Consider the following 14,150-nt stretch of genomic DNA (forward strand, 5'->3'; position numbering starts at 1 on the left):
TTCTGAATTTTAATTTCTGTTTTAGTCGCATTGCCCCCAACTTAAACCACAACACATTAGTAAATAATCCATGAAATAGTTTGTCTGGACATATTCAAGTTCCTCTCATTGTCACCTTAAAGCTGTGAAATCCGATGACAATAAGTATACGTCATTTTTTGTTAAAGACCTTGTATTTTGAAAAACATAAACTCCTAGAAAACGTCCATGAAGTCACAGCAAAGATGTTCAAGCTTGTTTATCTGTTTATATTCAAGGTCTGTTTTAACATGTGTAGGGACATCCAAATGTGTAAGGCTATTGGAAACCAAAAAAATGAAGGAATGGAATAGCTATTATTCGATAAAATCGGCAGGTGAGAACACCAAAATCAATGATTTTTTTCAGTGGCTGTGTGACCTTGTGTCTGACACATTCATATGCAAATGACTAATCTGTGAAATAAACAGGGGCGGAGACAAACCACTCAAATGTTTGGAAACACTCATTGTGTGTCAGAAAGCTACTGATAACGCATCCTAACATTGCTTTGTCTTGAGTTAATCTTTGAAACTTATAGGCACACAGATTAAACCTGTGTTGTTGTTTTTGGAAAACACAACTGAAGCTGCCTTGCTTCCCATCAGAAATTCTACATTTTAACCAACTTACATGACATTCTATGTTACGTTGACTTTATCAGATGAAAGTTTATAGTGCATTTCATCAATTAATAAATAAATGTGAAAATCGTAATTTTCAACACAAATAATAGTCTCGCTACCTTAAATTGGTCGTAAGCATGGTAAAATCCCAAGTAAACGTTGTAATAGCGCTTCTTGTTCGTCGAACGAATCGCGTTCACTGCCAGAAGAACGTTTTCGTTTTACAATGCATCACCCTCTATATTACTAATTATCAAAACACAATATTAGTTATACAACATTGTCTGAACATTCTAAATATTCACAAGTTGATACTTACATCCTTATAAATCATCTGAAAAAAATGAGAAAAATTCACACTTATAGGAATATGTTTAAGGAATTTTACATTATATGGGTGTTTTATAAGACACATACTGTTCATATTATTCATACTGTAAGTGCAAATAATGCTATTGGATGGCGCTGTAACCGTGTACAATTTGATTCGATCGGTCGTGTCACAACATGGGTGCGGGCACAAGCGACAAGGAATGTGTTTTTTGATGTTTGATACGCCGGGTGACGATTGTGTTTTAATATCGTATTCAATCACATTGTTTTAAAACATATGAACGTTGTCTGTTATTTATTGTAGAGGAAAAAGTGATAATTCATTTTATTCTCGATCGCAGGTAATCCATCGTATCGTAGAAGGACTAGCAACGAAATATGCGTGATTATAGTATCGACGGAATGATGTTCATTTCAGACCACAATATATGTAAACAATGTGAACAAATATTTGAGTCGTTATTCTAAAATATGGATTCACAAAGTTTCCACACAGTAAAGTAAATTAGGCACTCGTGTTTCACCGCATTCAGCGCGAGAAAGCCCTATAGGTTTGAAGTTGAACAATGTGACGTCAGTCCGTGGTCGAAAATACTATATAATTGATTGACTGGTTCCCGACTCAAGTGCCATGACGTACCAAGTCACAAGAGGCCGGTAACTAGTAACGAATCCGGCATTCTGATTGGTCCGTCACTTTCCCTTGGTTACCTGACGTCAGCGCTTACGCTCGAGGTCCTAGAGAAGGGGTTTTATTTTACTCTCGAAAGGCTGGGCGAATATAAAACTGTTTTTTTTTTGGTTATAAATTTGCACAGAAACAGCGAGAAATGCCAGAAAACACCTCACATATGTAAGTCTAAGCAGGCAGAATATATGGGCATGGCGTAATGAAGACTCGTTCACAAAAAACGAATATTAGACCGTTTTCACTTAGTCACGTGACTTTGGGCCTGTATCCCGGCCCAGTGGAACAATATGGCGATTACTAATTACCTGCGTCCTACTTGTCATTCGCAAGGGACGCCGGGAACCAGCGAACAGAATTAGGCGAGTCGAACTGTTAATAAATTAGCTGGTATCTTTAAACAATGAGGGCGTCGTTCGTCGAACGCCAGAAAATACACAGGTCAGTGTTCATTGTCAATATATGCCATATTTCCAACTCGGATAATTCGATGATCATGAAATATTGTTAAATGTTCACTATTGTACATGAAGAGACAAAAGGAGATGGCAGCAAGGTTGATTAAAAATACCATTTGTTGAGGATCATCACTAAATAAACATATTCACGACTGTATTTTCCTTCTTTCAAAGACACCGTGGAACATATTGTAATATCTGTTTGTGGACAAACACATCCAAAATATAAGAACAGTATTGGACAAACATTGAAACCACGAATAATCATTGCATCCTTACAGATTGATCTAGCAGTGCAAATGCATCACTTGTATTAGTGTATTTCCTTGAGGACATAATTCACAATATTGGGTATGTAACGTCATATTGTGCTGTGCCCCGGTTTGAAAAGAATGCTACAAACCGTTAGGTGAAGACATAGATGTTTTTGATATGCTATTGATCACAGCATTATTACCATAGACGGTAAAGACACATGTCATGGGATGGAATTGGCATGGCAACTATGTTGACTCTAGGGAAGAATGCTATTCACCTTGCCAACAAGCAACACATTCCAGCATGTAAGGTGGATAGATATCATAGAGTAACGATTTTTCACCAATACCCTTGGAAACATTAAACGTTAAGTCCTTAAGTCTGTGACAAGGGAGCCGATATACTATGAGAGTTTTTACCCCATTTACAACAGTTAATCCTTCACCAGTCGCACTTCATAGACAGACCTTCATTCAATAATTAGAGAAGGATTGACATGTCCTCTGGTGACAAAAAGTGCAATCCGTTCATTAGTAATCTTGCCTAAAGTTACCATATTACTCAACCAACGACGTTTAATCAACAACTGTAATGGAATGCATTAGGGCTTCATCACTGCTGAATAGCGACTTGATTAAAGAAGCTTGTTCTAATGCGTGGTATTTTCCACACATTCTTGAGTCTGCTTCGAGAAATAAGTACACTGATGGCGGTTTTGTTGCAAATGCTGCAGCACAGTCAGTTGCACTGTAAAGATGATAAAAAGAGACCGAAGCACACAGAAAGTTTGAAGGCGACACGCATGTTATTTGGCGCATACATCTGGTCCGTGCAGGTCTCGGTTTTATTCTTCTCAAACATGCAAACACATGTGGCTTTTACTAATGATGGCAAGATGACAGACAAACATTAATCATTGTAAACATGCAGAATCTTCAATGATCTGACATACGCCACAAGCTATCAAGACAACGAATCAACCAAAACCAAGGTTAAAGGAGTTGTATCTCATATTTCAATGTTATTTTCACATTCACTCATTTACTATGTCACTTATTGAGACGTAGTATCGATGGCATAGCGGTGAAAGACGATGCCAAGGCTCCGGGTAATCTGTCAAGCTTGCTCATTGAACGATCTTGCCCCACCATTACAGCGATTCTTTGTCGGGTTCAAGACTGAAATGTATCATTAAAGGAGGTGAGATATACCCGTCATCCTTTCAGATGAAAAATATAATAATAAAACAAAACGCCGACAAGCCTCAACTAGTCCTTGCCACTAAAGGAAAATGGGAAATAATGTAATGGCATTCTAAACATAGTACTAAAACATTAGCATAACACATTCCATCCCTTCCGTCGATTTTCAAATGTTAAATTTCGTTTCCTTCATATCTATATGTGAAAGTATTTTATGCGTATTAATATAATCGTTATCACCTGACTTCAATAAACACAATATTTATTTCATTTTGTCGTACACCAATGAAACGATGAAAATCGGCGTCAATAGTTACTTCCGGTTGAGAACGACACTTTCAAGTACTTTTGAAATAAATAGATACGAACCCCGTACAACCAATTTGAGTTACTGCTAAGGTACAGGGGAAAGGACTGCAAATATTTCGTTACTATATGTGGCGCCATCAAGCGTCAAAGTGATTTTCTCATATTTGTAAGTGACGACGTTCACATCGTCGATATTGATTTGAAGTGTGGTCCATCAATAAAAGTACGTTGCTAAATGATGAACGAGTAGAAGAGTTGTATACAACAATTTACAATCTACGTAATTGTGACGTCACAAGGATTGGTAATATTAATGTCAGTAGCAAATTAAGACTAACATTTGCTTCTCTTTTGGGCAAAACGGTCACAGAATTGAAATAGAATTTGTGTATTTTGTCAATTTGTGGACATATGTTATATAGAGATAAACCAGAAAAATATCCCTACGATCCGGTTAAACAACAAACGAACCGATCACAATCGGAATAGATGTATAAGATAATATTGAGCTTAGCGAAGAAATATTTTGATTTGAGGTTAAGTCAAGATGCAGGATTGTGGACACATAGGAGTGACATTTTGCGCTTTTTATAATCCAGTCTTGGCTATAGACTACTAGTATTAAATTTGTACAGCATTGTGAATAGTGGAACGAACGATTTTGAATGTACATAAATAAAAAAAGAAGAAACAGTGAAAGTAATGACAGAATATCCATATTACGCACTATATTTAACTTTTTACATTTGGGACTGTTACAGCCATTTTAATTATTAACATTAGCAAAATTCTTTCCCAGTGAATGTTTATGCAAATTAGCCATCATCTCCACTGGTGTTTCTCAGTTTGCCAGGAAAGTGCAAACCTGAATAGCTCTCACAACTGTTATTGATTTCAAATTTAATCTTCACACTATGTCTGTCACTTGTTTATTAACAAATGGACGTCCATGCGTATAGATAGGCTGTTTTGTGTTCATATTACAAAGTGGTCAAGCAGGATGTTTGCCGTGTATATTCAATCCCGGTCAGTATTTCACAAATAGAATGTATTAAAAATAAGCCCAGATGTTTATCGTCCACAAAAATGGCTATCGCATCAAGTAAGTAAGACAAGAACCGGACACCCCCCAAGGTGAAATCTAGAATGCAACTTCCGCCTACAATTTAAAAGAATTTTTAGTGACACCCTGCTTTCTTTAGATCAGGCAATTCATGGTGTGGCCACTCTACTGTTTAACCCGAGTAGGTGATTACATGATGATTGCAGGTGATGCTCATCTAAGTACAATGTTACGTAATACATTTTGTTCAAAGTTCGTGATTTTAGAATCTCCCCGGGCCTTCAGTTATTTTAAGCCAGGACGTTCGAGGGACAGGGTTTCTCTATTAAATAAAGTGGTGTTTTTTAAAAACGTTTTACCGGAAATGTTTATTTTATTTGGGTATGTATTCAAAATGTGTCAACATTTTCCAAGGAAGCTATTTATTTACAATTTTTCCCCGGCAATGGTGATTGGAATATCATGAAGTAATAAGGAAATCTGGCTACAATGACCTCTTATGCGCACAATTACAAAATGTGTTTAGACACGGCCTATGCAATCTGAAGCAAACTTGTGCATTTGTACACGTCATATCACACACAGTGAGCTGAAATAAACCGCCTTTGTTGTCAAATGCCGAAACAAACTATTATGAGCAGAATTTTAAAATAAGTATTGCAAAAGGTATACATGCTAAAATATTCGGACATAGCGTGAAAATACGAGTGAACCGACCCGAACCTATATCACCTGGAACGTTAAAACGAGTTAACAGAAGCCTGCAGTCGAGAAGAAGAGACGAATGTCTTAAATAATTCAACTAAAATGCCTGGTCAGAAAAAAAGCAACTTGTTTTTGTTCAAGGATGCATAAGAGAGCACTAGGTAGATTTACTGGCATTTTACTATTTCACTTTTAGCGTAACCCCCCCCCCAACAACTGGAATAATTACATGTTAGAATAAAGTATATGAATATAACATATGATTGTAGTCAGATGCGATTGTAAAAGTTGAAGTCACATAAAATATAATGTCAAGGTGATTTTCAAATAGGACACGTCATTCGTGGGGTCAGATTCTATTGTATCTTATACATAGTAGTTTAGTTGTGTTCCATTATAAATTCAAATTGTCCACAGGCACTGTGATGTACGACGGCTGTTACTGATGAAGCATTGATACCCCCATTTTTTCTTCAATGACGTCTCTGCGTTGAATGACTTATTGATGAGTAATAACATTTGCAATTCGATCGATCGCTCTGAGGCGAGCTAGTCGCAGTTACCTTAATTTACTTGATAGTATTCTCATTTTAAACCAATCTCTGAAAATGATTCAATTCGGCAAGTCAATAATACTAGATATTAGCTTTTATATATGTGAAGATCGACAAAATCCTCCACTCTACAATAAATGAACGAATCCCATAAATAAACTATACACCCAAAACATGAGTTTGGGTTCACTTATACACGAACAACTGGTTTTAAAATCATAGTCTCTCTGTCACGAGTATGTCCAGCAACAATTGAACATATCTGCGGGGAATCGAAAGTCGTTGATTGTGGGAAACAATATTTTGGCTACAACAGAACTTGAGCATGAATCAAACCAAATCAAATACACGTACAACACCAAATCTTCTTCCATTTTATCGAACAATTATGGATTTCGGTCATGCAGTGAAACAGTGTATGGTGTGGCTACACAAATCAACGCAATTGCCATATATTGCTTGTAGCATGTAATGTAAATGATGTAAGCACATGAAACGTGTGTTAATGCGGGCCTTGAGACTTTATAGAGGGAGATCCAAGCGAATCTTATAGGATTTGTAAAGTACACCAAAATCGCACCTTGGGATTTGTTATATATAAAAATCAGTCTGACATTCATATAATCAATCACTTACCTTACAAAGCCATGTTTGTATTTCTACAGCAGAATTCGAGTTGAAATTTTCACAATACTGTAAGATGCTTACTGAGAATAAACAATCAGTTTAATAATATAATTAAACACGAATGCACTCTCAATAATGTACGTACGGTGCGACATGATGTGTCAGGCGCCATATGGAGACTAACATATCCCATGTGTTATTCTATAACGTTCATTATTAAAAGTGGACTTCGAAATTCCCTTGCCACCATCTTTACTAATTTAAATTTAATTCGGTTCAAGTTGAACACAGATAAAAGGCGACCGTTGTTTTTTTTTACTAAAAAAAACATATATAGATTTATTTGATCTTTTTATTTTTATTGTGCGTCATAACCACCATTCCATTATATCGTACAGCTCATTGTATGCAGACTATTTATTCAGCATTTTCACCATCGCCCAGAATGTACTATGAGATGCTCCAAGTGGTGCTTTTACACACCAAGTCTGTTTACATAATTTAACTTACAAAGAATCATGCATGAATTTAATTGGCTAGTGTAATCGTTGAATAATGTGACAGCGATCGGCATGATTTTAGACTTTCTAGTCAAAAATAACCTGACTGGTTTTTGAGGAATCCTGAGTCAAAATGGAATCTCCCCACAATCGAGTTGAGTTATCTTTGTACATACATACAGAACGATTTCTTCATGATCTTATTTTCTAACATCTAGCATCAAATTTTTGCTGCATTCTGATGACGCTTACAATTACGCTGACGAAGTCCGTGGCTATTTTGATCGTTGCCACCCTACTGAAAATATATTTACAAAGTTGAAATTTCTAATCTGGGATGAAGCTGATTTTCGCGATGATAGGGAGAACCAGTGATGCCTCGATAGATAGATAAATGTACGTAAACCAGACAGTGATGTAAAACTTCCAAGGCAATTAAGTCGGCGAGCTCAAACACGAAAATGTCTTTGAAATTGGCCGCATAACAATTGCGTTCAAACCATTCTAAAAAGACATCATGTGAATGAATAAATTATTAATTCAAACATTAATGGTAATCCGCCAGTCCACAACGAAAGCACACATACGATGTAAAGGAAGCATGAAATGTGCCTAAGTCTATTATGGTTACCAGGGAGTTTATTATTGTTAACGGTTTGTAGCATTCTGTATACCAATATCAGAATAATTAGACGCGCCGTCGACAGAAGAAAACAACTTTCGCTATCACTAGCCTCCGAATTGTTACAATTTAAAAAGTCATTCTTGAATTTAAATTAATTCTTACCAATGCATTGTGAGTAGTGGAACAGACAATTTTAAATTTACATAAATGAAAAAAAAGAAAGATATATTGTGAAAGTAATGACAGAATCTCTATATTATTCGCTATATTCACAACGTAAGATTTTACGAAACGATAATAGGTTTAAATTTGGGACTGTTTCACACTATGTTTGTCAGTTGTTTATTAACAAATGGGCGTTCAGGCGTATAGATAGCATGTTTTTTTTCATATTACAAAGTTATCAAGCAAGTTGTGTGCCGTATATTCAATCCAGCTCACTTCGGATGTCATTGTCCGAGAATGCAAAGCTTTAAAAATAAGCCCAGACGTCTTTTTATTTTAAAGACGTCGTACGCGAAGTCACAACCTGTCACAAAACTGTCATACGGTCGTTTTATCAATTCCAATGAGAGACACAATTGATTACGTAAAGCCGATGATATATTTATACAGTTATATAAACATGATCGCTCTAAATTTACCTTAATTAAAACCTTTAAACATACATTGTATAACGCAGTTTTTCGCGATCCCAGGTAAAATAAACCGTGCGATGTTCAACACTATCCCTGTTTCAGTTAGACGACCCGGTTGAAATGGGCCGTAATATTTTATACTCAAAAACCCAATCGCTCAAACGCCGGTGAGAAAAATTCGAAATGAAGTCGAATTGGCAGGGAAAATATTGTAAATTGAGGCAGGTTACATTCAGCTACAGACGAAACGGGTCGATGAAAATGAGACGAACCCTGACCTCTGGAAATACCTCATTCATAGAGTGCCGTAGTATCAGAGGTTGCCACGGCCATACAACGTACATTGCGACATTGCTACCGGTGCATGGTAGGTGCAAGTGGGTTTACGATTAAGCTCAGAAAACTAATAATTATTATAATGTATTAGTTGTCTGAAGATAAAGGTCACCAAGCTGACATCGCAGAGTGCTTAATTTTTGCGTGGTGTTTAAAAACATCACATCGTTGCCGATATTTCTGTCATTTCCAGGATATTGTTTTTTATTATTAACCAAGCATTTTATGTTTGTGTATTTTGACACTTAAAAGTTAGTTATTGATGATAGAAGTGGTGTGTATACATTGCATTGAAACGCTATCGGCACGTTGTACGATAGAGCGAAGGGAAATTGTTTACTTCTGTGTTAAAATGCGTGAAAACAATGTTTCGCTCGTAATGCGAGAACGCTTGAAATCTACGCACAGAGAAAAAAGAAATTATGGCCTTAGTTTGCGCTAACGGGCCTTCTTCCTACATAAAAATAAATACAAATATCAAATTATTTCACAGTATCCCACTTGAAGCTGCCAGGCTAGAAGTTTTCGAAATGTTGAGAGATAAGGGTGAAAAACTTTATTTATCATTTTTTTTTATTTCTTTCATTCCACTTGCATGCTGGGAGCGTGTATGTATGTCTGTTTTTTTGTAATTTGCGATGCTAGTTGATCGCGCTTGATATAATCATGGATGTACTAAGAAGTACATCATGCGTATGTGATTACAAGTATGTGATTACAAGTCTTGAAGGTGTGTTTACGCTGCTCTTTGATTGACAACTTACTGTTGATATATGCAAATGAGTTACTGGCATCAGTACGGTGCGGCGGTGTATGACTTCCTGTCCTGGCTCCCTGCTTAATTATATCATGGATCTACTAACTGGCTCCCTGCTTAATTGTATCATGGATGTACTTCTTAGTTTTTGTTCAAGGGTGCATACGACATCAGTGGTTTATTAGTCTGCAGTCATTTTTTTTTCTGGCAAATTTAACTTTTAGCGTAACAACTGGAATAATTACACGTTGGAATAAAGTATATGAATATAGCATATTTATTGTAGTAAGACGCGATTGTGAAAGTTTAGTTCACATGAAAATAAAATGTCAAGGTGATTTTCAAATACGATACGTCATTCCTGGGATCAGATTCTATTGTATCTTATATATTGTAGTTTTTTTGTGACCCATTATAAATTCAAATTGTCTACAGGCACTGTGATGTACGACGACTGTTACTGACGAAGCATTGGAAGCCCCATTTTTTTCTTCTGGGACGTTTCTGAGTTGAATGTCTTATTGATGGGTGAATGATTCAATGCGATATATGTTGTGGTAAATCAACAACACTAGTTATTATCTTTTATACGCGTGGCGGTTAACAAAATTTTCTACTCTACAATAAATTAACGAATCCCATAAATAAACTATAAACCCAAAACATGAATTTGGGTTCACTTGTACACTAACGAGTTGTTGTAAAATCACACTCTCTCTGTTACGAGTATGTCCAATTGAACATATCTCCAGGAAATCGAAAGTCGTTGATTGGGGGAAAGAATATTCTGGCTACAACATAACTTGACCGTGAATCAAACCAGATCAAATACACGTGCAACGCTGAATCTTCTTCCATTTGATCGAACGAGAAGGGTTATGAATTTTGGTCATGCAGTAGTGTCTGGCTACGTAAATCAACGTAATTACCATATATTACATGTAATTTAAATGATGAAAGCACATGGAACTTGTGTTAATGCGGGCCTTGGGACTTTATAGAGGGAGATCCAAGCGAATCTTATAGGTTTTGTAAAGTACACCAAAATCGCACCTTGGGATTTGTTATATATAAAAATCAGTCTGACATTCATATAATCATATAATCAATCATTCACTTTACAAAACCATGTTTGTATTTCTACAGCAGAATTCGAGTTGAAGTTTTCACAATACCACAAGATGCTTACTGAGAATAATCAAACAGTTTAATAATAATATAACACGAATGCGCTCTCAATAATGTATGTACGGTGCGACATGATGTGTCAGGCGCCATATGGAGACATATCATAACATATCCCATGTGTTATTCTATAACGTTCATTATTAAAAGTGGACTTCGAAATTCCCAATACCACAAGATGCTTACTGAGAATAATCAAACAGTTTAATAATAATATAACACGAATGCGCTCTCAATAATGTATGTACGGTGCGACATGATGTGTCAGGCGCCATATGGAGACTAACATATCCCATGTGTTATTCTATAACGTTCATTATTAAAAGTGGACTTCGAAATTCCCTTGCCACCATCTTTACTAATTTAAATGTAATTCGGTTCAAGTTGAACACAGATAAAAGGCGACCGTTGTTTTTTGACTAAAGAAACATAAATAGATTTATGTTATCATTTTATTTTTATTCTGCGTCATAACCACCATTCCATTATATCGTACAGCTCATTGTATGCAGACTATTTATTCAGTATATTCATCATTGCCCAGAATGTAGTTGCTCCAAGTGGTGCTTTTACACACCAAGTCTGTTTACATGATTTTACTTTTATAAATAATCATGCATGAATTTAATTGGCTAGTGTGACAATGTGACAGCGATCGACATGAAACAAGCGTGACAGTTGCAATTATCATTAGCACTATCACCGTGATTTTAGACTCTCTAGTCGAAAATAATATGACTGGTTTTTGAGGAATCAAAATGAAATCCCCCACAATCTAGTTGAGTTATCTTTGTCCATCTAGCGTCACATACAACCTGCATTCTGATGACGCTGACAATTACGCTGACGAAGTCTGTGACTATTTTGATCGTTGCCAGCCCACTGAAATTTTTTACAAAGTTGAAAATTCTTATCTGACATAAAGCTGATTTTCGCTATGATAGGGAGAACCAGTGATGCCTTGATAGATAGATAGATAGAGATACACGTACGTAAACCAGACAGTGATGTAAAACGTCCAAGGCAAGTCGGCGATCTCAAAAATAAAAAGGTCTTTGAAATTGGCCGCATAAAAATTGCGTTCAAACCATTCTAAAAAGACAACATGTGAATGAATAAATTATTAATCCAACAACGAAAGCGCACTATACGATATATGTATAGGAAGCATAAAGACATTAAGTGTGTCCGAGTCTATTATGGTTACCGGTGAGTTTATTATATATTGTTATCAGGTTGTAGCGTTCTGAATACCAATTTCTGTGCTGCAAGTATAATTAGAAGAACCGTCTACAGAAAAGTTTAACAGTAGAATTTGTACAATGTAAAAAGGTATTGAAATTAATTCTTACCACTGCATTCACATTGTTAAATGTAACCATATGTGTTGTGGTATGCAGTAGCATCGTCGCTACGACCTCGCACTGCGCTATGCTGATTATAGACGATCGATCGCGGCAAAGACGCCTGTGGGTGTGAGCCATCCCAGAAGGACTGGATTAATAAAAAAAAAACACCTGAGAACATGAATGCTTTCATTTGTTTATGCAAACTGTGATATTCATTATGTAGTTGCCGCTGAGAAAATAACAATAACGTCGGCCTCGTTTCGCGTAAAATAGAAAACCATCTTCCTATTCCCACTTCGATTCACACATTTGCATGGGTAATCAACACCCATTTTATACTTAGTTTATTGACCATAATAAGACGTTCGGGCGACCCAATCCAACGGTCACTATGATGCTCGTCGCCAACCACCCTCTTCGCCGCTACGAAATTGTTACAAAACCATGCGATTGCTACGATTCACAAGTGCAGACCAGTAGCGCCACGCACTACCAGACACGACGGTACGATGTAGCACGTGATAAATACGTGTTCTTCCGGTTTCAAATGACACTCTTTGATTTGTGCACGATGTTCCTAAATAAATGTCAATGAATTTTTTCCCCTTGGCATCGACTTTATTATTAAACACTTTTTGGCCATATTCCTCTATTCTTTTTAAATACCCGCATTTTATTTATACATCCCTGTATCACCATGGTCGCTCGGGGCCTTGGTGTAGTTATTGAGAATCCATTATGGCGAACAATCTCCAGTGACGACGTCATAAACCTGACTGGTATCGACAATGCTCTAAATATAACATGGGGTAAAAGGACACGTAATCGTATTGGAACAGGCCAACACAACAGTGTATACATCAGTGTTGATCTCACAGTTTCTAGTGCTACGTTGTTTGTTGGCGATCTGCTCCGCTGGGATTGCCCTTAAAATCGCCTTTGTGTGTGGTGTGTGTGTATGATTTTCAGTGTCATCACGTATTGATTTTTCTGTGATTGTTTTGGCTGGACCTATTTCATTCAAACTTGCCAGGCAGATCACACCTTCACTCTAGTTAGGTGTCAACATCTGGAAAAAATTCTTGGCCACCATTGCCATGCCAACAGCCAAAAAGCATAGCTCATTCTACTTAGCTTGAGTGTAGGCACAATGTTACTATTTTAGTTTTTTCAATACTAAGAAATTTGACCTCAAAGCCTCTGTGATTAGTTTGCTGGGTCGATTTCCTGGCTCACAGTTGCCACGGCAACGGCTCGAAACTGATTTTTGACTTTCGCGCCAAATGTATCACCTCCTACCAGTCTTGTAATAACCGTGTTCAAATGATCATGTTTTTGGGGGGCTTAGTTGCGCATCGGCGAGAGACCACCGACACCGACATTGTCACAATGTATCGACATATGTCCCAAATGCACCTTTGAATGGATTGTAAATGCTGCGTTCAATCAAAGAATCTAGAAAATACAACCACAACACGGACGGAAATAAAAAAGTGTGTTATTTTATTAAAATCTAGCGTAACTTGCATGAATATAACAACGATAACAGCAAAAGACGTGCTAGTAATACAGTGAAGTGACTTCTGAAGACTGAATCCTGTTTGGGAACTTCGTATATGGGGCCCAGTTTTAGTTTGCACCACGTTCATGTCCTACTATGACAACAGCCGAAAATATGTTGATTGTTTTTTCAGCAGAACGGATCGCCAATTAGCCTAACGGGTTTTCCTATAAACTAGCTGCTAAATGTTTGGCACAAATCACCATTTACACAGGCTTCTGTGAATATACTCACATTTTTCTCCCAAATTGCCGAATAATGCTTGAGTGTTTTTAGCAGTGAATAAAACTAATATATAACCATACTATGTAATTCTTAGGTGACTAAGAAATGCCCCATCGCTTGTTTGTGTCTTTGA

Source organism: Saccoglossus kowalevskii, chromosome 19, assembly GCF_978046115.1.
Source record: "Saccoglossus kowalevskii chromosome 19, keSacKowa6.1, whole genome shotgun sequence".
In the NCBI taxonomy this organism is placed as follows: Eukaryota; Metazoa; Hemichordata; class Enteropneusta; family Harrimaniidae; genus Saccoglossus; species Saccoglossus kowalevskii.